Here is a 23,834-nt window from a genome sequence, read left to right as displayed (position 1 = left end):
AGTCATTTCGTTGCAAGCGGGTTTTTACATACTTCTCAGACATTTCACTGGAAGTGGGTTTTTTAAGTGCTCTGGAGGTATTTCGTTGCAAGCGGGTTTTTAAGTACTCTGGAGTCATTTCGTTGCAAGCGGGTTTTTACGTGCTCTGGAATCATTTCGTTGCAAGCGGGTTTTTACATACTTCTCTGACATTTAACTGGAAGCGGGTTTGAAGTGCTCTGGAGTCATTTCGTTGCAAGCGGGTTTTTAGTGTTCTGGAGTCATTTCGTTGCAAGCGGGTTTTTAAGTGCTCTGGAGTCATTTCGTTGCAAGCGGGTTTTTAAGTACTCTGGAGTCATTTCGTTGCAAGCGGGTTTTTAAGTGCTCTGGAGTCATTTCGTTGCAAGCGGGTTTTTAAGTGCTCTGGAGTCATTTCGTTGCAAGCGGGTTTTTAAGTGCACTGGAGTCATTTCGTTGCAAGCGGGTTTGTAAGTGTTCTGGAGTCATTTCATTGCAAGCGGGTTTTTAAGTGCTCTGGAGTCATTTCGTTTCAAGCGGGTTTTTACGTGCTCTGGAGTCATTTCGTTGCAAGCGGGTTTTTAAGTGCTCGGGAGTCATTTCGTTGCAAGCGGGTTTTTAAGTGTTCTGGAGTCATTTCGTTGCAAGCGGGTTTTTAAGTGCTCTGGAGTCATTTTGTTGTAAGTTGGTTTTTAAGTACTCTGGAGTCATTTCGTTGCAAGCGGGTTTTTAAGTGTTCTGGAGTCATTTCGTTGCAAGCGAGTTTTTAAGTACTCTGGAGTCATTTCGTTGCAAGCGAGTTTTTAAGTGCTCTGGAGTCATTTCGTTGCAAGCGGGTTTTTAAGTGCTCTGCAGTCTTTTCGTTGCAAGCGGGTTTTTAAGTGTTCTGGAGTCATTTCGTTGCAAGCGTGTTTTTAAGTGCTCTGAAGGCATTTCGTTGTAAGCGGGTTTTTAAGTGCTCTGGAGTCATTTCGTTGCAAGCGGGTTTTTACGTGTTCTGGAGTCATTTCGTTGCAAGCGGGTTTTTACATACTTCTCAGACATTTCACTGGAAGTGGGTTTTTTAAGTGCTCTGGAGTCATTTCGTTGCAAGCGGGTTTTTAAGTACTCTGGAGTCATTTCGTTGCAAGCGGGTTTTTACGTGCTCTGGAATCATTTCGTTGCAAGCGGGTTTTTACATACTTCTCAGACATTTCACTGGAAGCGGGTTTTTGAAGTGCTCTGGAGTCATTTCGTTGCAAGCGGGTTTTTACGTGCTCTGGAGTCATTTCGTTGCAAGCGGGTTTTTACATACTTCTCAGACATTTCACTGGAAGCGGGTTTTTTAAGTGCTCTGGAGTCATTTCGTTGCAAGCGGGTTTTCAAGTGCTCTGGAGTCATTTCGTTGCAAGCGGGTTTTTAAGTGCTCTGGAGTCATTTTGTTGCAAGCGGGTTTTTAAGTGCTCTGGAGTCATTTCGTTGCAAGCGGGTTTTTAGTGTTCTGGAGTCATTTCGTTGCAAGCGGGTTTTTAAGTGCTCTGGAGTCATTTCGTTGCAAGCGGGTTTTTAAGTACTCTGGAGTCATTTCGTTGCAAGCGGGTTTTTAAGTGCTCTGGAGTCATTTCGTTGCAAGCGGGTTTTTAAGTGCTCTGGAGTCATTTCGTTGCAAGCGGGTTTTTAAGTGCACTGGAGTCATTTCGTTGCAAGCGGGTTTGTAAGTGTTCTGGAGTCATTTCATTGCAAGCGGGTTTTTAAGTGCTCTGGAGTCATTTCGTTTCAAGCGGGTTTTTACGTGCTCTGGAGTCATTTCGTTGCAAGCGGGTTTTTAAGTGCTCTGGAGTCTTTTCGTTGCAAGCGGGTTTTTAAGTGTTCTGGAGTCATTTCGTTGCAAGCGGGTTTTTAAGTGCTCTGGAGTCATTTTGTTGTAAGTTGGTTTTTAAGTACTCTGGAGTCATTTCGTTGCAAGCGGGTTTTTAAGTGTTCTGGAGTCATTTCGTTGCAAGCGAGTTTTTAAGTACTCTGGAGTCATTTCGTTGCAAGCGAGTTTTTAAGTGCTCTGGAGTCATTTCGTTGCAAGCGGGTTTTTAAGTGCTCTGGAGTCATTTCGTTGCAAGAGGGTTTTTAAGTGCTCTGGAGTCATTTCGTTGCAAGCGGGTTTTTAAGTGCTCTGGAGTCTTTTCGTTGTAAGCGGGTTTTTAAGTGTTCTGGAGTCATTTCGTTGCAAGCGGGTTTTTAAGTGCTCTGAAGGCATTTCGTTGTAAGCGGGTTTTTAAGTGCTCTGGAGTCATTTCGTTGCAAGCGGGTTTTTACGTGTTCTGGAGTCATTTCGTTGAAAGCGGGTTTTTACATACTTCTCAGACATTTCACTGGAAGTGGGTTTTTTAATTGCTCTGGAGGCATTTCGTTGCAAGCGGGTTTTTAAGTTCTCTGGAGTCATTTCGTTGCAAGCGGGTTTTTACGTGCTCTGGAATCATTTCGTTGCAAGCGGGTTTTTACATACTTCTCTGACATTTAACTGGAAGCGGGTTTTTGAAGTGCTCTGGAGTCATTTCGTTGCAAGCGGGTTTTTAAGTGCTCTGGAATCATTTCGTTGCAAGCGGGTTTTTACGTGCTCTGGAATCATTTCGTTGCAAGCGGGTTTTTACATACTTCTCAGACATTTCACTGGAAGCGGGTTTTTGAAGTGCTCTGGAGTCATTTCGTTGCAAGCGGATTTTTAAGTGCTCTGGAGGCATTTCGTTGCAAGCGAGTTTTTAGTGTTCTGGAGTCATTTCGTTGCAAGCGGGTTTTTAGTGTTCTGGAGTCATTTCGTTGCAAGCGGGTTTTTAAGTGTTCTGGAGTCATTTCGTTGCAAGCGAGTTTTTAAGTACTCTGGAGTCATTTTGTTGCAAGCGAGTTTTTAAGTGCTCTGGAGTCATTTCGTTGCAAGGGGGTTTTTAAGTGCTCTGGAGTCATTTCGTTGCAAGAGGGTTTTTAAGTGCTCTGGAGTCATTTCATTGCAAGCGGGTTTTTAAGTGCTATGGATTCTTTTCGTTGCAAGCGGGTTTTTAAGTGTTCTGGAGTCATTTCGTTGCAAGCGGGTTTTTAAGTGCTCTGAAGGCATTTCGTTGTAAGCGGGTTTTTAAGTGCTCTGCAGTCATTTCGTTGCAAGCGGGTTTTTACGTGTTCTGGAGTCATTTCGTTGCAAGCGGGTTTTACGTGCTCTGGAATCATTTCGTTGCAAGCGGGTTTTTACATACTTCTCTGACATTTAACTGGAAGCGGGTTTAATAAGTGCTCTGGAGTCATTTCGTTGCAAGCGGGTTTTTACGTGCTCTGGAGTCATTTCGTTGCAAGCGGGTTTTTACATACTTCTCAGACATTTCACTGGAAGCGGGTTTTTTAAGTGCTCTGGAGTCATTTCGTTGCAAGCGGGTTTTTAAGTACTCTGGAGTCATTTCGTTGCAAGCGGGGTTTTAAGTGCTCTGGAGTCATTTCGTTGCAAGCGGGTTTTTACGTGCTCTGGAATCATTTTGTTGCAAGCGGGTTTTTACATACTTCTCTGACATTTAACTGGAAGCGGGTTTTTGAAGTGCTCTGGAGTCATTTCGTTGCAAGCGGGTTTTTACGTGCTCTGGAGTCATTTCGTTGCAAGCGGGTTTTTACATACTTCTCAGACATTTCACTAGAAGCGGGTTTTTTAAGTGCTCTGGAGTCATTTCGTTGCAAGCAGGTTTTCAAGTGCTCTGGAGTCATTTCGTTGCAAGCGGGTTTTTAAGTGCTCTGGAGTCATTTCGTTGCAAGCGGGTTTTTAAGTGCTCTGGAGTCATTTCGTTGCAAGCGGGTTTTTAGTGTTCTGGAGTCATTTCGTTGCAAGCGGGTTTTTAAGTGCTCTGGAGTCATTTCGTTGCAAGCGGGTTTTTAAGTACTCTGGAGTCATTTCATTGCAAGCGGGTTTTTAAGTGCTCTGGAGTCATTTCGTTGCAAGCGGGTTTTTAAGTGCTCTGGAGTCATTTCGTTGCAAGCGGGTTTTTAAGTGCACTGGAGTCATTTCGTTGCAAACGGGTTTGTAAGTGTTCTGGAGTCATTTCATTGCAAGCGGGTTTTTAAGTGCTCTGGAGTCATTTCGTTTCAAGCGGGTTTTTACGTGCTCTGGAGTCATTTCGTTGCAAGCGGGTTTTTAAGTGCTCTGGAGTCTTTTCGTTGCAAGCGGGTTTTTAAGTGTTCTGGAGTCATTTCGTTGCAAGCAGGTTTTTAAGTGCTCTGAAGGCATTTCGTTGTAAGCGGGTTTTTAAGTGCTCTGGAGTCATTTCGTTGCAAGCAGGTTTTTAAGTGTTCTGGAGTCATTTCGTTGCAAGCGGGTTTTTACATACTTCTCAGACATTTCACTGGAAGTGGGTTTTTCAAGTGCTCTGAAGGCATTTCGTTGCAAGCGGGTTTTTAAGTACTCTGGAGTCATTTCGTTGCAAGCGGGTTTTTACGTGCTCTGGAATCATTTCGTTGCAAGCGGGTTTTTACATACTTCTCTGACATTTAACTGGAAGCGGGTTTTTGAAGTGCTCTGGAGTCATTTCGTTGCAAGCGGGTTTTTAAGTGCTCTGGAGTCATTTCGTTGCAAGCGGGTTTTTACATACTTCTCAGACATTTCACTGGAAGCGGGTTTTTTAAGTGCTCTGGAGTCATTTCGTTGCAAGCGGGTATTCAAGTGCTCTGGAGTCATTTCGTTGCAAGCGGATTTTTAAGTGCTCTGGAGTCATTTCGTTGCAAGCGGGTTTTTAGTGTTCTGGAGTCATTTCGTTGCAAGCGGGTTTTTAGTGTTCTGGAGTCATTTCGTTGCAAGCAGGTTTTTAAGTGTTCTGGAGTCATTTCGTTGCAAGGGAGTTTTTAAGTACTCTGGAGTCATTTTGTTGCAAGCGAGTTTTTAAGTGCTCTGGAGTCATTTCGTTGCAAGCGGGTTTTTAAGTGCTCTGGAGTCATTTCGTTGCAAGAGGGTTTTTAAGTACTCTGGAGTCATTTCATTGCAAGCGGGTTTTTAAGTGCTCGGGATTCTTTTCGTTGCAAGCGGGTTTTTAAGTGTTCTGGAGTCATTTCGTTGCAAGCGGGTTTTTAAGTGCTCTGAAGGCATTTCGTTGTAAGCGGGTTTTTAAGTGCTCTGCAGTCATTTCGTTGCAAACGGGTTTTTACGTGTTCTGGAGTCATTTCGTTGCAAGCGGGTTTTACGTGCTCTGGAATCATTTCGTTGCAAGCGGGTTTTTACATACTTCTCTGACATTTAACTGGAAGCGGGTTTAATAAGTGCTCTGGAGTCATTTCGTTGCAAGCGGGTTTTTACGTGCTCTGGAGTCATTTCGTTGCAAGCGGGTTTTTACATACTTCTCAGACATTTCACTGGAAGCGGGTGTTTTAAGTGCTCTGGAGTCATTTCGTTGCAAGCGGGTTTTTAAGTACTCTGGAGTCATTTCGTTGCAAGCGGGGTTTTAAGTGTTCTGGAGTCATTTCGTTGCAAGCGGGTTTTTAAGTGCTCTGGAGTCATTTCGTTGCAAGCGGGTTTTTAAGTGTTCTGGAGTCATTTCGTTGCAAGCGGCTTTTTAAGAGCTCTGGAGTCTTTTCGTTGCAAGCGGGTTTTTAAGTGTTCTGGAGTCATTTCTTTGCAAGCGGGTTTTTAAGTGCTCTGAAGGCATTTCGTTGTAAGCGGGTTTTTAAGTGCTCTGGAGTCATTTCGTTGCAAGCGGGTTTTTACGTGTTCTGGAGTCATTTCGTTGCAAGCGGGTTTTTACATACTTCTCAGACATTTCACTGGAAGTGGGTTTTTTAAGTGCTCTGGAGGTATTTCGTTGCAAGCGGGTTTTTAAGTACTCTGGAGTCATTTCGTTGCAAGCGGGTTTTTACGTGCTCTGGAATCATTTCGTTGCAAGCGGGTTTTTACATACTTCTCTGACATTTAACTGGAAGCGGGTTTGAAGTGCTCTGGAGTCATTTCGTTGCAAGCGGGTTTTTAGTGTTCTGGAGTCATTTCGTTGCAAGCGGGTTTTTAAGTGCTCTGGAGTCATTTCGTTGCAAGCGGGTTTTTAAGTACTCTGGAGTCATTTCGTTGCAAGCGGGTTTTTAAGTGCTCTGGAGTCATTTCGTTGCAAGCGGGTTTTTAAGTGCTCTGGAGTCATTTCGTTGCAAGCGGGTTTTTAAGTGCACTGGAGTCATTTCGTTGCAAGCGGGTTTGTAAGTGTTCTGGAGTCATTTCATTGCAAGCGGGTTTTTAAGTGCTCTGGAGTCATTTCGTTTCAAGCGGGTTTTTACGTGCTCTGGAGTCATTTCGTTGCAAGCGGGTTTTTAAGTGCTCGGGAGTCATTTCGTTGCAAGCGGGTTTTTAAGTACTCTGGAGTCATTTCGTTGCAAGCGAGTTTTTAAGTACTCTGGAGTCATTTCGTTGCAAGCGAGTTTTTAAGTGCTCTGGAGTCATTTCGTTGCAAGCGAGTTTTTAAGTGCTCTGGAGTCATTTCGTTGCAAGCGGGTTTTTAAGTGCTCTGCAGTCTTTTCGTTGCAAGCGGGTTTTTAAGTGTTCTGGAGTCATTTCGTTGCAAGCGTGTTTTTAAGTGCTCTGAAGGCATTTCGTTGTAAGCGGGTTTTTAAGTGCTCTGGAGTCATTTCGTTGCAAGCGGGTTTTTACGTGTTCTGGAGTCATTTCGTTGCAAGCGGGTTTTTACATACTTCTCAGACATTTCACTGGAAGTGGGTTTTTTAAGTGCTCTGGAGTCATTTCGTTGCAAGCGGGTTTTTAAGTACTCTGGAGTCATTTCGTTGCAAGCGGGTTTTTACGTGCTCTGGAATCATTTCGTTGCAAGCGGGTTTTTACATACTTCTCAGACATTTCACTGGAAGCGGGTTTTTGAAGTGCTCTGGAGTCATTTCGTTGCAAGCGGGTTTTTACGTGCTCTGGAGTCATTTCGTTGCAAGCGGGTTTTTACATACTTCTCAGACATTTCACTGGAAGCGGGTTTTTTAAGTGCTCTGGAGTCATTTCGTTGCAAGCGGGTTTTCAAGTGCTCTGGAGTCATTTCGTTGCAAGCGGGTTTTTAAGTGCTCTGGAGTCATTTTGTTGCAAGCGGGTTTTTAAGTGCTCTGGAGTCATTTCGTTGCAAGCGGGTTTTTAGTGTTCTGGAGTCATTTCGTTGCAAGCGGGTTTTTAAGTGCTCTGGAGTCATTTCGTTGCAAGCGGGTTTTTAAGTACTCTGGAGTCATTTCGTTGCAAGCGGGTTTTTAAGTGCTCTGGAGTCATTTCGTTGCAAGCGGGTTTTTAAGTGCTCTGGAGTCATTTCGTTGCAAGCGGGTTTTTAAGTGCACTGGAGTCATTTCGTTGCAAGCGGGTTTGTAAGTGTTCTGGAGTCATTTCATTGCAAGCGGGTTTTTAAGTGCTCTGGAGTCATTTCGTTTCAAGCGGGTTTTTACGTGCTCTGGAGTCATTTCGTTGCAAGCGGGTTTTTAAGTGCTCTGGAGTCTTTTCGTTGCAAGCGGGTTTTTAAGTGTTCTGGAGTCATTTCGTTGCAAGCGGGTTTTTAAGTGCTCTGGAGTCATTTTGTTGTAAGTTGGTTTTTAAGTACTCTGGAGTCATTTCGTTGCAAGCGGGTTTTTAAGTGTTCTGGAGTCATTTCGTTGCAAGCGAGTTTTTAAGTACTCTGGAGTCATTTCGTTGCAAGCGAGTTTTTAAGTGCTCTGGAGTCATTTCGTTGCAAGCGGGTTTTTAAGTGCTCTGGAGTCATTTCGTTGCAAGAGGGTTTTTAAGTGCTCTGGAGTCATTTCGTTGCAAGCGGGTTTTTAAGTGCTCTGGAGTCTTTTCGTTGTAAGCGGGTTTTTAAGTGTTCTGGAGTCATTTCGTTGCAAGCGGGTTTTTAAGTGCTCTGAAGGCATTTCGTTGTAAGCGGGTTTTTAAGTGCTCTGGAGTCATTTCGTTGCAAGCGGGTTTTTACGTGTTCTGGAGTCATTTCGTTGAAAGCGGGTTTTTACATACTTCTCAGACATTTCACTGGAAGTGGGTTTTTTAATTGCTCTGGAGGCATTTCGTTGCAAGCGGGTTTTTAAGTTCTCTGGAGTCATTTCGTTGCAAGCGGGTTTTTACGTGCTCTGGAATCATTTCGTTGCAAGCGGGTTTTTACATACTTCTCTGACATTTAACTGGAAGCGGGTTTTTGAAGTGCTCTGGAGTCATTTCGTTGCAAGCGGGTTTTTAAGTGCTCTGGAGTCATTTCGTTGCAAGCGGGTTTTTAAGTGTTCTGTAGTCATTTCGTTGCAAGCGGCTTTTTAAGTGCTCTGGAGTCTTTTCGTTGCAAGCGGGTTTTTAAGTGTTCTGGAGTCATTTCGTTGCAAGCGGGTTTTTAAGTGCTCTGAAGGCATTTCGTTGTAAGCGGGTTTTTAAGTGCTCTGGAGTCATTTCGTTGCAAGCAGGTTTTTAAGTGTTCTGGAGTCATTTCGTTGCAATCGGGTTTTTACATACTTCTCAGACATTTCACTGGAAGTGGGTTTTTCAAGTGCTCTGGAGGCATTTCGTTGCAAGCGGGTTTTTAAGTACTCTGGAGTCATTTCGTTGCAAGCGGGTTTTTACGTGCTCTGGAATCATTTCGTTGCAAGCGGGTTTTTACATACTTCTCTGACATTTAACTGGAAGCGGGTTTTTGAAGTGCTCTGGAGTCATTTCGTTGCAAGCGGGTTTTTAAGTGCTCTGGAGTCATTTCGTTGCAAGCGGGTTTTTACGTGCTCTGGAATCATTTCGTTGCAAGCGGGTTTTTACATACTTCTCAGACATTTCACTGGAAGCGGGTTTTTGAAGTGCTCTGGAGTCATTTCGTTGCAAGCGGATTTTTAAGTGCTCTGGAGGCATTTCGTTGCAAGCGAGTTTTTAGTGTTCTGGAGTCATTTCGTTGCAAGCGGGTTTTTAGTGTTCTGGAGTCATTTCGTTGCAAGCGGGTTTTTAAGTGTTCTGGAGTCATTTCGTTGCAAGCGAGTTTTTAAGTACTCTGGAGTCATTTTGTTGCAAGCGAGTTTTTAAGTGCTCTGGAGTCATTTCGTTGCAAGGGGGTTTTTAAGTGCTCTGGAGTCATTTCGTTGCAAGAGGGTTTTTAAGTGCTCTGGAGTCATTTCATTGCAAGCGGGTTTTTAAGTGCTATGGATTCTTTTCGTTGCAAGCGGGTTTTTAAGTGTTCTGGAGTCATTTCGTTGCAAGCGGGTTTTTAAGTGCTCTGAAGGCATTTCGTTGTAAGCGGGTTTTTAAGTGCTCTGCAGTCATTTCGTTGCAAGCGGGTTTTTACGTGTTCTGGAGTCATTTCGTTGCAAGCGGGTTTTACGTGCTCTGGAATCATTTCGTTGCAAGCGGGTTTTTACATACTTCTCTGACATTTAACTGGAAGCGGGTTTAATAAGTGCTCTGGAGTCATTTCGTTGCAAGCGGGTTTTTACGTGCTCTGGAGTCATTTCGTTGCAAGCGGGTTTTTACATACTTCTCAGACATTTCACTGGAAGCGGGTTTTTTAAGTGCTCTGGAGTCATTTCGTTGCAAGCGGGTTTTTAAGTACTCTGGAGTCATTTCGTTGCAAGCGGGGTTTTAAGTGCTCTGGAGTCATTTCGTTGCAAGCGGGTTTTTACGTGCTCTGGAATCATTTTGTTGCAAGCGGGTTTTTACATACTTCTCTGACATTTAACTGGAAGCGGGTTTTTGAAGTGCTCTGGAGTCATTTCGTTGCAAGCGGGTTTTTACGTGCTCTGGAGTCATTTCGTTGCAAGCGGGTTTTTACATACTTCTCAGACATTTCACTAGAAGCGGGTTTTTTAAGTGCTCTGGAGTCATTTCGTTGCAAGCAGGTTTTCAAGTGCTCTGGAGTCATTTCGTTGCAAGCGGGTTTTTAAGTGCTCTGGAGTCATTTCGTTGCAAGCGGGTTTTTAAGTGCTCTGGAGTCATTTCGTTGCAAGCGGGTTTTTAGTGTTCTGGAGTCATTTCGTTGCAAGCGGGTTTTTAAGTGCTCTGGAGTCATTTCGTTGCAAGCGGGTTTTTAAGTACTCTGGAGTCATTTCATTGCAAGCGGGTTTTTAAGTGCTCTGGAGTCATTTCGTTGCAAGCGGGTTTTTAAGTGCTCTGGAGTCATTTCGTTGCAAGCGGGTTTTTAAGTGCACTGGAGTCATTTCGTTGCAAGCGGGTTTGTAAGTGTTCTGGAGTCATTTCATTGCAAGCGGGTTTTTAAGTGCTCTGGAGTCATTTCGTTTCAAGCGGGTTTTTACGTGCTCTGGAGTCATTTCGTTGCAAGCGGGTTTTTAAGTGCTCTGGAGTCATTTCGTTGCAAGCGGGTTTTTAAGTGTTCTGGAGTCATTTCGTTGCAAGCGGGTTTTTAAGTGCTCTGGAGTCATTTTTTTGTAAGTTGGTTTTTAAGTACTCTGGAGTCATTTCGTTGCAAGCGGGTTTTTAAGTGTTCTGGAGTCATTTCGTTGCAAGCGAGTTTTTAAGTACTCTGGAGTCATTTCGTTGCAAGCGAGTTTTTAAGTGCTCTGGAGTCATTTCGTTGCAAGCGGGTTTTTAAGTGCTCTGGAGTCTTTTCGTTGCAAGCGGGTTTTTAAGTGTTCTGGAGTCATTTCGTTGCAAGCGGGTTTTTAAGTGCTCTGAAGGCATTTCGTTGTAAGCGGGTTTTTAAGTGCTCTGGAGTCATTTCGTTGCAAGCGGGTTTTTACGTGTTCTGGAGTCATTTCGTTGCAAGCGGGTTTTTACATACTTCTCAGACATTTCACTGGAAGTGGGTTTTTTAAGTGCTCTGGAGGCATTTCGTTGCAAGCGGGTTTTTAAGTACTCTGGAGTCATTTCGTTGCAAGCGGGTTTTTACATACTTCTCAGACATTTCACTGGAAGCGGGTTTTTGAAGTGCTCTGGAGTCATTTCGTTGCAAGCGGGTTTTTACGTGCTCTGGAGTCATTTCGTTGCAAGCGGGTTTTTACATACTACTCAGACATTTCACTGGAAGCGGGTTTTTTAAGTGCTCTGGAGTCATTTCGTTGCAAGCGGGTTTTCAAGTGCTCTGGAGTCATTTCGTTGCAAGCGGGTTTTTAAGTGCTCTGGAGTCATTTCGTTGCAAGCGGGTTTTTAAGTGCTCTGGAGTCATTTCGATGCAAGCGGGTTTTTAGTGTTCTGGAGTCATTTCGTTGCAAGCGGGTTTTTAAGTGCTCTGGAGTCATTTCGTTGCAAGCGGGTTTTTAAGTACTCTGGAGTCATTTCGTTGCAAGCGGGTTTTTAAGTGCTCTGGAGTCATTTCGTTGCAAGCGGGTTTTTAAGTGCTCTGGAGTCATTTCGTTGCAAGCGGGTTTTTAAGTGTTCTGGAGTCATTTCGTTGCAAGCGGGTTTTTAAGTGCTCTGGAGTCATTTCGTTGTAAGTGGGTTTTTAAGTACTCTGGAGTCATTTCGTTGCAAGCGGGTTTTTAAGTGTTCTGGAGTCATTTCGTTGCAAGCGAGTTTTTAAGTACTCTGGAGTCATTTCGTTGCAAGCGAGTTTTTAAGTGCTCTGGAGTCATTTCGTTGCAAGCGGGTTTTTAAGTGCTCTGGAGTCATTTCGTTGCAAGAGGGTTTTTAAGTGCTCTGGAGTCATTTCGTTGCAAGCGGGTTTTTAAGTGCTCTGGAGTCTTTTCGTTGCAAGCGGGTTTTTAAGTGTTCTGGAGTCATTTCGTTGCAAGCGGGTTTTTAAGTGCTCTGAAGGCATTTCGTTGTAAGCGGGTTTTTAAGTGCTCTGGAGTCATTTCGTTGCAAGCGGGTTTTTACGTGTTCTGGAGTCATTTCGTTGAAAGCGGGTTTTTACATACTTCTCAGACATTTCACTGGAAGTGGGTTTTTTATGTGCTCTGGAGGCATTTCGTTGCAAGCGGGTTTTTAAGTACTCTGGAGTCATTTCGTTGCAAGCGGGTTTTTACGTGCTCTGGAATCATTTCGTTGCAAGCGGGTTTTTACATACTTCTCTGACATTTAATGGAAGCGGGTTTTTGAAGTGCTCTGGATTCATTTCGTTGCAAGCGGGTTTTTAAGTGCTCTGGAGTCATTTCGTTGCAAGCGGGTTTTTAAGTGCACTGGAGTCATTTCGTTGCAAGCGGGTTTTTAAGTGTTCTGGAGTCATTTCATTGCAAGCGGGTTTTTAAGTGCTCTGGAGTCATTTCGTTGCAAGCGGGTTTTTAAGTACTCTGGAGTCATTTCATTGCAAGCGGGTTTTTAAGTGCTCTGGAGTCATTTCGTTGCAAGCGGGTTTTTAAGTGCTCTGGAGTCATTTCGTTGCAAGCGGGTTTTTAAGTGCACTGGAGTCATTTCGTTGCAAGCGGGTTTGTAAGTGTTCTGGAGTCATTTCATTGCAAGCGGGTTTTTAAGTGCTCTGGAGTCATTTCGTTTCAAGCGGGTTTTTACGTGCTCTGGAGTCATTTCGTTGCAAGCGGGTTTTTAAGTGCTCTGGAGTCATTTCGTTGCAAGCGGGTTTTTAAGTGTTCTGGAGTCATTTCGTTGCAAGCGGGTTTTTAAGTGCTCTGGAGTCATTTTTTTGTAAGTTGGTTTTTAAGTACTCTGGAGTCATTTCGTTGCAAGCGGGTTTTTAAGTGTTCTGGAGTCATTTCGTTGCAAGCGAGTTTTTAAGTACTCTGGAGTCATTTCGTTGCAAGCGAGTTTTTAAGTGCTCTGGAGTCATTTCGTTGCAAGCGGGTTTTTAAGTGCTCTGGAGTCTTTTCGTTGCAAGCGGGTTTTTAAGTGTTCTGGAGTCATTTCGTTGCAAGCGGGTTTTTAAGTGCTCTGAAGGCATTTCGTTTAAGCGGGTTTTTAAGTGCTCTGGAGTCATTTCGTTGCAAGCGGGTTTTTACGTGTTCTGGAGTCATTTCGTTGCAAGCGGGTTTTTACATACTTCTCAGACATTTCACTGGAAGTGGGTTTTTTAAGTGCTCTGGAGGCATTTCGTTGCAAGCGGGTTTTTAAGTACTCTGGAGTCATTTCGTTGCAAGCGGGTTTTTACATACTTCTCAGACATTTCACTGGAAGCGGGTTTTTGAAGTGCTCTGGAGTCATTTCGTTGCAAGCGGGTTTTTACGTGCTCTGGAGTCATTTCGTTGCAAGCGGGTTTTTACATACTACTCAGACATTTCACTGGAAGCGGGTTTTTTAAGTGCTCTGGAGTCATTTCGTTGCAAGCGGGTTTTTAAGTGCTCTGGAGTCATTTCGTTGCAAGCGGGTTTTTAAGTGTTCTGTAGTCATTTCGTTGCAAGCGGCTTTTTAAGTGCTCTGGAGTCTTTTCGTTGCAAGCGGGTTTTTAAGTGTTCTGGAGTCATTTCGTTGCAAGCGGGTTTTTAAGTGCTCTGAAGGCATTTCGTTGTAAGCGGGTTTTTAAGTGCTCTGGAGTCATTTCGTTGCAAGCAGGTTTTTAAGTGTTCTGGAGTCATTTCGTTGCAATCGGGTTTTTACATACTTCTCAGACATTTCACTGGAAGTGGGTTTTTCAAGTGCTCTGGAGGCATTTCGTTGCAAGCGGGTTTTTAAGTACTCTGGAGTCATTTCGTTGCAAGCGGGTTTTTACGTGCTCTGGAATCATTTCGTTGCAAGCGGGTTTTTACATACTTCTCTGACATTTAACTGGAAGCGGGTTTTTGAAGTGCTCTGGAGTCATTTCGTTGCAAGCGGGTTTTTAAGTGCTCTGGAGTCATTTCGTTGCAAGCGGGTTTTTACGTGCTCTGGAATCATTTCGTTGCAAGCGGGTTTTTACATACTTCTCAGACATTTCACTGGAAGCGGGTTTTTGAAGTGCTCTGGAGTCATTTCGTTGCAAGCGGATTTTTAAGTGCTCTGGAGGCATTTCGTTGCAAGCGAGTTTTTAGTGTTCTGGAGTCATTTCGTTGCAAGCGGGTTTTTAGTGTTCTGGAGTCATTTCGTTGCAAGCGGGTTTTTAAGTGTTCTGGAGTCATTTCGTTGCAAGCGAGTTTTTAAGTACTCTGGAGTCATTTTGTTGCAAGCGAGTTTTTAAGTGCTCTGGAGTCATTTCGTTGCAAGGGGGTTTTTAAGTGCTCTGGAGTCATTTCGTTGCAAGAGGGTTTTTAAGTGCTCTGGAGTCATTTCATTGCAAGCGGGTTTTTAAGTGCTATGGATTCTTTTCGTTGCAAGCGGGTTTTTAAGTGTCTGGAGTCATTTCGTTGCAAGCGGGTTTTTAAGTGCTCTGAAGGCATTTCGTTGTAAGCGGGTTTTTAAGTGCTCTGCAGTCATTTCGTTGCAAGCGGGTTTTTACGTGTTCTGGAGTCATTTCGTTGCAAGCGGGTTTTACGTGCTCTGGAATCATTTCGTTGCAAGCGGGTTTTTACATACTTCTCTGACATTTAACTGGAAGCGGGTTTAATAAGTGCTCTGGAGTCATTTCGTTGCAAGCGGGTTTTTACGTGCTCTGGAGTCATTTCGTTGCAAGCGGGTTTTTACATACTTCTCAGACATTTCACTGGAAGCGGGTTTTTTAAGTGCTCTGGAGTCATTTCGTTGCAAGCGGGTTTTTAAGTACTCTGGAGTCATTTCGTTGCAAGCGGGGTTTTAAGTGCTCTGGAGTCATTTCGTTGCAAGCGGGTTTTTACGTGCTCTGGAATCATTTTGTTGCAAGCGGGTTTTTACATACTTCTCTGACATTTAACTGGAAGCGGGTTTTTGAAGTGCTCTGGAGTCATTTCGTTGCAAGCGGGTTTTTACGTGCTCTGGAGTCATTTCGTTGCAAGCGGGTTTTTAAGTGCTCTGGAGTCATTTAGTTGCAAGCGAGTTTTTAAGTACTCTGGAGTCATTTCGTTGCAAGCGGGTTTTTAAGTGCTCTGAAGGCATTTCGTTGCAAGCGGGTTTTTAAGTGCTCTGGAGTCATTTCGTTGCAAGCGGGTTTTTAAGTTATCTGGAGTCATTTCGTTGCAAGCGGGTTTTTAAGTGCTCTGAAGGCATTTCGTTGCAAGCGGGTTTTTAAGTGCTCTGGAGTCATTTCGTTGCAAGCGGGTTTTTAAGTTATCTGGAGTCATTTCGTTGCAAGCGGCTTTTTAAGTGCTCTGGAGTCATTTCGTTGCAAGCGGATTTTTAAGTGTTCTGGAGTCATTTCGTTGCAAGCGGGTTTTTAAGTGCTCTGGAGTCATTTCATTGCAAGCGGGTTTTTTAGTGCTCTGGAGTCATTTCGTTGCAAGCGGGTTTTTAAGTGCTCTGGAGTCATTTCGTTGCATGCGGGTTTTTAAGTGCTCTGAAGGCATTTCGTTGTAAGCGGGTTTTTAAGTGCTCTGGAGTCATTTCGTTGCAAGCGGGTTTTTACGTGTTCTGGAGTCATTTCGTTGCAAGCGGGTTTTTACATACTTCTCAGACATTTCACTGGAAGCGGGTTTTTTAAATGCTCTGTAGGCATTTCGTTGCAAGCGGGTTTTTAAGTACTCTGGAGTAATTTCGTTGCAAACGGGTTTTTACGTGCTTTGGAGTCATTTCATTGCAAGCGGGTTTTTAAGTGCTCTGGAGTCATTTCGTTGCAAGCGCGTTTTTAAGTGCTCTGGAGTCATTTCGTTGCAAGCGAGTTTTTAAGTACTCTGGAGTCATTTCGTTGCAAGCGGGTTTTTAAGTGCTCTGAAGGCATTTCGTTGCAAGCGGGTTTTTAAGTGCTCTGGAGTCATTTCGTTGCAAGCGGGTTTTTAAGTTATCTGGAGTCATTTCGTTGCAAGCGGGTTTTTAAGTGCTCTGAAGGCATTTCGTTGCAAGCGGGTTTTTAAGTGCTCTGGAGTCATTTCGTTGCAAGCGGGCTTTTAAGTGCTCTGGAGTCATTTCCTTGCAAGCGGGTTTTTAAGTGCTCTGGAGTCATTTCGTTGCAAGCGGGTTTTTAAGTGCTCTGGAGCCATTTCGTTGCAAGCGAGTTTTTAAGTACTCTGGAGTCATTTCGTTGCAAGCGGGTTTTTAAGTGCTCTGGAGTCATTTCGTTGCAAAAGGGTTTTTAAGTGCTCTGGAGTCATTTCGTTGCAAGCGGGTTTTTAAGTGCTCTGGAGTCATTTCGTTGCAAGCGGGTTTTTAAGTGCTCTGAAGGCATTTCGTTGCAAGCGGGTTTTTAAGTGCTCTGGAGTCATTTCGTTGCAAGCGGGTTTTTAAGTGCTCTGGAGTCATTTCGTTGCAAGCGGGTTTTTAAGTGCTCTGGAGTCATTTCGTTGCAAGCGGGTTTTTAAGTGTTCTGGAGTCATTTCGTTGCAAGCGGGTTTTTAAGTGCTCTGGAGTCATTTCATTGCAAGCGGGTTTTTTAGTGCTCTGGAGTCATTTCGTTGCAAGCTGGTTTTTAAGTTCTCTGGAGTCATTTCGTTGCATGCGGGTTTTTAAGTGCTCTGAAGGCATTTCTTTGTAAGCGGGTTTTTAAGTGCTCTGGAGTCATTTCGTTGCAAGCGGGTTTTTACATACTTCTCAGACATTTCACTGGAAGCGGGTTTTTTAAATGCTCTGTAGGCATTTCGTTGCAAGCGGGTTTTTAAGTGCTCTGGAGTCATTTCGTTGCATGCGGGTTTTTAAGTGCTCTGAAGGCATTTCTTTGTAAGCGGGTTTTTCAGTGCTCTGGAGTCATTTCATTGCAAGCGGGTTTTTTAGTGCTCTGGAGTCATTTCGTTGCAAGCAGGTTTTTAAGTGCTCTGGAGTCATTTCGTTGCAAGCGGGTTTTTAAGTGCTCTGAAGGCATTTCGTTGTAAGCGGGTTTTTAAGTGCTCTGGAGTCATTTCGTTGCAAGCGGGTTTTTACGTGTTCTGGAGTCATTTCGTTGCAAGCGGGTTTTTACATACTTCTCAGACATTTCACTGGAAGCAGGTTTTTTAAGTGCTCTGTAGGCATTTCGTTGCAAGCGGGTTTTTAAGTAATCTGGAGTCATTTCGTTGCAAGCGGGTGTTTAAGTGCTCTGGAGTCATTTCGTTGCAAGCGGGCTTTTAAGTGCTCTGAAGGCATTTCGTTGCAAGCGGGTTTTTAAGTGCTCTGGAGTCATTTCGTTGCAAGCGGGTTTTTAAGTGCTCTGGAGTCATTTCGTTGCAAGCGGGTTTTTAAGTGTTCTGGATTCATTTCGTTGCAAGCGGGATTTTAAGTGCTCTGGAGTCATTTCATTGCAAGCGGGTTTTTTAGTGCTCTGGAGTCATTTCGTTGCAAGCGGGTTTTTAAGTGCTCTGGAGTCATTTCGTTGCATGCGGGTTTTTAAGTGCTCTGAAGGCATTTCGTTGTAAGCGGGTTTTTAAGTGCTCTGGAGTCATTTCGTTGCAAGCGGGTTTTTACGTGTTCTGGAGTCATTTCGTTGCAAGCGGGTTTTTACATACTTCTCAGACATTTCACTGGAAGCGGGTTTTTTAAATGCTCTGTAGGCATTTCGTTGCAAGCGGGTTTTTAAGTACTCTGGAGCCATTTCGTTGCAAGCGGGTTTTTAAGTGCTCTGGAGCCATTTCGTTGCAAGCGGGTTTTTAAGTGCTCTGGAGTCATTACGTTGCAAGCGGGTTTTTAAGTGTTCTGGAGTCATTTCGTTGCAAGCGGGTTTTTAAGTGCTCTGGAGTCATTTCGTTGCAAGCGGGTTTTTAAGTGCTCTGGAGTCATTTCGTTGCAAGCGGGTTTTTAAGTGCTCTGGAGTCATTTCGTTGCAAGCGGGTTTTTAAGTGTTCTGGAGTCATTTCGTTGCAAGCGGGTTTTTAAGTGCTCTGGAGTCATTTCATTGCAAGCGGGTTTTTTAGTGCTCTGGAGTCATTTCGTTGCAAGCTGGTTTTTAAGTTCTCTGGAGTCATTTCGTTGCATGCGGGTTTTTAAGTGCTCTGAAGGCATTTCTTTGTAAGCGGGTTTTTAAGTGCTCTGGAGTCATTTCGTTGCAAGCGGGTTTTTACATACTTCTCAGACATTTCACTGGAAGCGGGTTTTTTAAATGCTCTGTAGGCATTTCGTTGCAAGCGGGTTTTTAAGTGCTCTGGAGTCATTTCGTTGCATGCGGGTTTTTAAGTGCTCTGAAGGCATTTCTTTGTAAGCGGGTTTTTCAGTGCTCTGGAGTCATTTCATTGCAAGCGGGTTTTTTAGTGCTCTGGAGTCATTTCGTTGCAAGCAGGTTTTTAAGTGCTCTGGAGTCATTTCGTTGCAAGCGGGTTTTTAAGTGCTCTGAAGGCATTTCGTTGTAAGCGGGTTTTTAAGTGCTCTGGAGTCATTTCGTTGCAAGCGGGTTTTTACGTGTTCTGGAGTCATTTCGTTGCAAGCGGGTTTTTACATACTTCTCAGACATTTCACTGGAAGCAGGTTTTTTAAGTGCTCTGTAGGCATTTCGTTGCAAGCGGGTTTTTAAGTAATCTGGAGTCATTTCGTTGCAAGCGGGTGTTTAAGTGCTCTGGAGTCATTTCGTTGCAAGCGGGCTTTTAAGTGCTCTGAAGGCATTTCGTTGCAAGCGGGTTTTTAAGTGCTCTGGAGTCATTTCGTTGCAAGCGGGTTTTTAAGTGCTCTGGAGTCATTTCGTTGCAAGCGGGTTTTTAAGTGTTCTGGATTCATTTCGTTGCAAGCGGGATTTTAAGTGCTCTGGAGTCATTTCATTGCAAGCGGGTTTTTTAGTGCTCTGGAGTCATTTCGTTGCAAGCGGGTTTTTAAGTGCTCTGGAGTCATTTCGTTGCATGCGGGTTTTTAAGTGCTCTGAAGGCATTTCGTTGTAAGCGGGTTTTTAAGTGCTCTGGAGTCATTTCGTTGCAAGCGGGTTTTTACGTGTTCTGGAGTCATTTCGTTGCAAGCGGGTTTTTACATACTTCTCAGACATTTCACTGGAAGCGGGTTTTTTAAATGCTCTGTAGGCATTTCGTTGCAAGCGGGTTTTTAAGTACTCTGGAGCCATTTCGTTGCAAGCGGGTTTTTAAGTGCTCTGGAGCCATTTCGTTGCAAGCGGGTTTTTAAGTGCTCTGGAGTCATTACGTTGCAAGCGGGTTTTTAAGTGTTCTGGAGTCATTTCGTTGCAAGCGGGTTTTTAAGTGCTCTGGAGTCATTTCGTTGCAAGCGGGTTTTTAAGTGCTCTGGAGTCATTTCGATGCAAGCGGGTTTTTAAGTGCTCTGGAGTCATTTCGTTGCAAGCGGGTTTTTAAGTGCTCTGGAGTCATTTCGTTGCAAGCGGGTTTTTAAGTGCTCTGGAGCCATTTCGTTGCAAGCGAGTTTTTAAGTACTCAGGAGTCATTTCGTTGCAAGCGGGTTTTTAAGTGCTCTGGAGTCATTTCGTTGCAAAAGGGTTTTTAAGTGCTCTGGAGTCATTTCGTTGCAAGCGGGTTTTTAAGTGCTCTGGAGTCATTTCGTTGCAAGCGGGTTTTTAAGTGCTCTGAAGGCATTTCGTTGCAAGCGGGTTTTTAAGTGCTCTGGAGTCATTGCGTTGCAAGCGGATTTTTAAGTGCTCTGGAGTCATTTCGTTGCAAGCGGGTTTTTAAGTGCTCTGGAGTCATTTCGTTGCAAGCGGGTTTTTAAGTGCTCTGGAGTCATTTCGTTGCAAGCGGGTTTTTAAGTGCTCTGTAGGCATTTCGTTGCAAGCGGGTTTTTAAGTTCTCTGGAGTCATTTCGTTGCAAGCGGGTTTTTAAGTGCTCTGGAGACATTTCGTTGCAAGCGGGTTTTTAAGTGCTCTGGAGCCATTTCGTTGCAAGCGGGTTTTTAAGTGCTCTGGAGCCATTTCGTTGCAAGCGGGTTTTTAAGTGCTCTGGAGCCATTACGTTGCAAGCGGGTTTTTAAGTGCTCTGGAGTCATTTCGTTGCAAGCGGGTTTTTAAGTGCTCTGAAGGCATTTCGTTACAAGCGGGTTTTTAAGTGCTCTGGAGTCATTTCGTTGCAAGCGGGTTTTTAAGTGCTCTGGAGACATTTCGTTGCTTGCGGGTTTTAAGTGCTCTGGAGCCATTTCGTTGCAAGCGGGTTTTTAAGTGCTCTGGAGACATTTCGTTGCATGCGGGTTTTTAAGTGCTCTGGAGCCATTTCGTTGCAAGCGGGTTTTTAAGTGCTCTGGAGTCATTTCGTTGCAAGCGGGTTTTTAAGTGCTCTGAAGGCATTTCGTTGCAAGCGGATTTTTAAGTGCTCTGGAGTCATTTCGTTGCAAGCGGGTTTTTAAGTTATCTGGAGTCATTTCGTTGCAAGCGGGTTTTTAAGTGCTCTGAAGGCATTTCGTTGCAAGCGGGTTTTTAAGTGCTCTGGAGTCATTTCGTTGCAAGCGGGTTTTTAAGTTATCTGGAGTCATTTCGTTGCAAGCGGGTTTTTAAGTGCTCTGGAGTCATTTCGTTGCAAGCGGGTTTTTAAGTGTTCTGGAGTCATTTCGTTGCAAGCGGGTTTTTAAGTGCTCTGGAGTCATTTCATTGGAAGCGGGTTTTTTAGTGCTCTGGAGTCATTTCGTTGCAAGCGGGTTTTTAAGTACGCTGGAGTCATTTCGTTGCAAGCGGGTTTTTAAGTACTCTGGAGTCATTTCGTTGCAAGCGGGTTTTTAAGTGCTCTGGAGTCATTTCTTTGCAAGCGGGTTTTTAAGTGCTCTGGAGTCATTTCGTTGCAAGCGGGTTTTTAAGTGCTCTGAAGGCATTTCGTTGCAAGCGGGTTTTTAAGTGCTCTGGAGTCATTTCGTTGCAAGCGGGTTTTTAAGTGCTCTGGAGACATTTCGTTGCAAGCGGGTTTTTAAGTGCTCTGGAGCCATTTAGTTGCAAGCGGGTTTTTAAGTGCTCTGGAGCCATTTCGTTGCAAGCGGGTTTTTAAGTGCTCTGGAGCCATTACGTTGCAAGCGGGTTTTTAAGTGTTCTGGAGTCATTTCGTTGAAAGCGGGTTTTTAAGTGCTCTGGAGTCATTTCGTTGCAAGCGGGTTTTTAAGTGCTCTGGAGTCATTTCGTTGCAAGCGGGTTTTTAAGTGCTCTGGAGTCATTTCGTTGCAAGCGGGTTTTTAAGTGCTCTGGAGCCATTTCGTTGCAAGCGGGTTTTTAAGTGCTCTGGAGCCATTTCGTTGCAAGCGTGTTTTTAAGTACTCTGGAGTCATTTCGTTGCAAGCGGGTTTTTAAGTGCTCTGGAGTCATTTCGTTGCAAAAGGGTTTTTAAGTGCTCTGGAGTCATTTCGTTGCAAGCGGGTTTTTAAGTGCTCTGGAGTCATTTCGTTGCAAGCGGGTTTTTAAGTGCTCTGAAGGCATTTCGTTGCAAGCGGGTTTTTAAGTGCTCTGGAGTCATTTCGTTGCAAGCGGGTTTTTAAGTGCTCTGGAGTCATTTCGTTGCAAGCGGGTTTTTAAGTGCTCTGGAGTCATTTCGTTGCAAGCGGGTTTTTAAGTGTTCTGGAGTCATTTCGTTGCAAGCGGGTTTTTAAGTGCTCTGGAGTCATTTCATTGCAAGCGGGTTTTTTAGTGCTCTGGAGTCATTTCGTTGCAAGCTGGTTTTTAAGTTCTCTGGAGTCATTTCGTTGCATGCGGGTTTTTAAGTGCTCTGAAGGCATTTCTTTGTAAGCGGGTTTTTAAGTGCTCTGGAGTCATTTCGTTGCAAGCGGGTTTTTACATACTTTTCAGACATTTCACTGGAAGCGGGTTTTTTAAATGCTCTGTAGGCATTTCGTTGCAAGCGGGTTTTTAAGTGCTCTGGAGTCATTTCGTTGCAAGCGGGTTTTTAAGTGCTCTGAAGGCATTTCGTTGCAAGCGGGTTTTTAAGTGCTCTGGAGTCATTTCGTTGCAAGCGGGTTTTTAAGTTATCTGGAGTCATTTCGTTGCAAGCGGCTTTTTAAGTGCTCTGGAGTCATTTCGTTGCAAGCGGGTTTTTAAGTGTTCTGGAGTCATTTCGTTGCAAGCGGGTTTTTAAGTGCTCTGGAGTCATTTCATTGGAAGCGGGTTTTTTAGTGCTCTGGAGTCATTTCGTTGCAAGCGGGTTTTTAAGTGCTCTGGAGTCATTTCGTTGCAAGCGGGTTTTTAAGTGCTCTGGAGTCATTTCGTTGCAAGCGGGTTTTTAAGATATCTGGAGTCATTTCGTTGCAAGCGGGTTTTTAAGTGCTCTGGAGTCATTTCGTTGCAAGCGGGTTTTTAAGTGTTCTGGAGTCATTTCGTTGCAAGCGGGTTTTTAAGTGTTCTGGAGTCATTTCGTTGCAAGCGGGTTTTTAAGTGCTCTGGAGTCATTTCATTGGAAGCGGGTTTTTTAGTGCTCTGGAGTCATTTCGTTGCAAGCGGGTTTTTAAGTGCTCTGGAGTCATTTCGTTGCATGCGGGTTTTTAAGTGCTCTGAAGGCATTTCGTTGTAAGCGGGTTTTTACGTGTTCTGGAGACATTTCGTTGCAAGAGGGTTTTTACATACTTCTCAGACATTTCACTGCAAGCGGGTTTTTTAAATGCTCTGTAGGCATTTCGTTGCAAGCGGGTTTTTAAGTACTCTGGAGTCATTTCGTTGCAAACGGGTTTTTACGTGCTCTGGAGTCATTTCGTTGCAAGCGGGTTTTTAAGTGCTCTGGAGTCATTTCGTTGCAAGCGCGTTTTTAAGTGCTCTGGAGTCATTTCGTTGCAAGCGAGTTTTTAAGTACTCTGGAGTCATTTCGTTGCAAGCGGGTTTTTAAGTGCTCTGAAGGCATTTCGTTGCAAGCGGGTTTTTAAGTGCTCTGGAGTCATTTCGTTGCAAGCGGGTTTTTAAGTTATCTGGAGTCATTTCGTTGCAAGCGGGTTTTTAAGTGCTCTCTAGGCATTTCGTTGCAAGCGGGTTTTTAAGTGCTCTGGAGTCATTTCGTTGCAAGCGGGTTTTTAAGTGCTCTGGAGTCATTTCGTTGCAAGCGGGTTTTTAAGTGCTCTGGAGTCATTTCGTTGCAAGCGGGTTTTTAAGTGCTCTGGAGCCATTTCGTTGCAAGCGAGTTTTTAAGTACTCTGGAGTCATTTCGTTGCAAGCGGGTTTTTAAGTGCTCTGGAGTCATTTCGTTGCAAAAGGGTTTTTAAGTGCTCTGGAGTCATTTCGTTGCAAGCGGGTTTTTAAGTGCTCTGGAGTCATTTCGTTGCAAGCGGGTTTTTAAGTGCTCTGAAGGCATTTCGTTGCAAGCGGGTTTTTAAGTGCTCTGGAGTCATTTCGTTGCAAGCGGGTTTTTAAGTGCTCTGGAGTCATTTCGTTGCAAGCGGGTTTTTAAGTGCTCTGGGGTCATTTCGTTGCAAGCGGGTTTTAAGTGTTCTGGAGTCATTTCGTTGCAAGCGGGTTTTTAAGTGCTCTGGAGTCATTTCATTGCAAGCGGGTTTTTTAGTGCTCTGGAGTCATTTCGTTGCAAGCTGGTTTTTAAGTTCTCTGGAGTCATTTCGTTGCATGCGGGTTTTTAAGTGCTCTGAAGGCATTTCTTTGTAAGCGGGTTTTTAAGTGCTCTGGAGTCATTTCGTTGCAAGCGGGTTTTTACATACTTCTCAGACATTTCACTGGAAGCGGGTTTTTTAAATGCTCTGTAGGCATTTCGTTGCAAGCGGGTTTTTAAGTGCTCTGGAGTCATTTCGTTGCATGCGGGTTTTTAAGTGCTCTGAAGGCATTTCTTTGTAAGCGGGTTTTTAAGTGCTCTGGAGTCATTTCATTGCAAGCGGGTTTTTTAGTGCTCTGGAGTCATTTCGTTGCAAGCAGGTTTTTAAGTGCTCTGGAGTCATTTCGTTGCAAGCGGGTTTTTAAGTGCTCTGAAGGCATTTCGTTGTAAGCGGGTTTTTAAGTGCTCTGGAGTCATTTCGTTGCAAGCGGGTTTTTACGTGTTCTGGAGTCATTTCGTTGCAAGCGGGTTTTTACATACTTCTCAGACATTTCACTGGAAGCAGGTTTTTTAAGTGCTCTGTAGGCATTTCGTTGCAAGCGGGTTTTTAAGTAATCTGGAGTCATTTCGTTGCAAGCGGGTGTTTAAGTGCTCTGGAGTCATTTCGTTGCAAGCGGGCTTTTAAGTGCTCTGAAGGCATTTCGTTGCA

This window comes from Meriones unguiculatus, chromosome 1 (assembly GCF_030254825.1).
Source record: "Meriones unguiculatus strain TT.TT164.6M chromosome 1, Bangor_MerUng_6.1, whole genome shotgun sequence".
NCBI lineage: Eukaryota > Metazoa > Chordata > Mammalia > Rodentia > Muridae > Meriones > Meriones unguiculatus.
This window is presented reverse-complemented; position numbering follows the sequence as displayed.